Raw genomic sequence first — 762 nt, 5'->3', positions numbered from 1 at the left:
CCCGAGCGACGTTCCTTCAACACGGAGGGCGTGGCGACGGCGGAGGGCGGCCCCGCCCCGTACTCCGCCCACCGGCGCCGCCGTTGGCCGGCCGCTTAGAGCGTCAGCCAATGGCAAGGCCGTACGCGTGGCGCGCGCACGGTCCCATAGGCCGGCGGCACGCTCGCGCCAAGTACAAAAAAAATGATGTCGCCTCCTGCACATTATAACTCTATGCTCCTGCACCAGTGTACATGTTCAAAACATAGACTGGGTTCAAAATAACGCACATATTTGATATAATAGAAGTTAAATTAAATGTGAAAATAATATATATATTCGATATTATTATATTCTATATTTAAACATTGTATTTATTATTATTTTGTAATATATATATATATATATATATATATATATATATATACACACACACACACATACAGGGGAGGATTATCCAACAGGCCTGTTGGGCCCAGGCCCAGGGGCCCCTGAGCTAGGGGGCCCTGGTGGGGTGGGGGGGGGATGGGGGGCTAGAGCGTCTGCGTAGGGGCCCCCCAAAAAAGGTGTAACAGTGTATAACAGTGACGCACACGATCCTTGTCACTGTTATTAACAATGGGTTAATTAATTTGTGTCAATAAAATAACCCCAAAAATCCTAAACCATTGTGAATGATACGGCACATTACTGTGTGTTTAAACCCTCAGTTTCCATTTATTTGGCTTAGTTTTTGGCTGTTTATTATTTTTAAGCAATCCCTTGCTGTAAATTCTGAATATC

The sequence above is a fragment of the Electrona antarctica genome (genome assembly GCF_951216825.1).
Source record: "Electrona antarctica genome assembly, chromosome: 3".
In the NCBI taxonomy this organism is placed as follows: domain Eukaryota; kingdom Metazoa; phylum Chordata; class Actinopteri; order Myctophiformes; family Myctophidae; genus Electrona; species Electrona antarctica.
The sequence above is the reverse complement of the archived record's forward strand: the minus strand, read 5'-3'. Positions refer to the sequence as shown.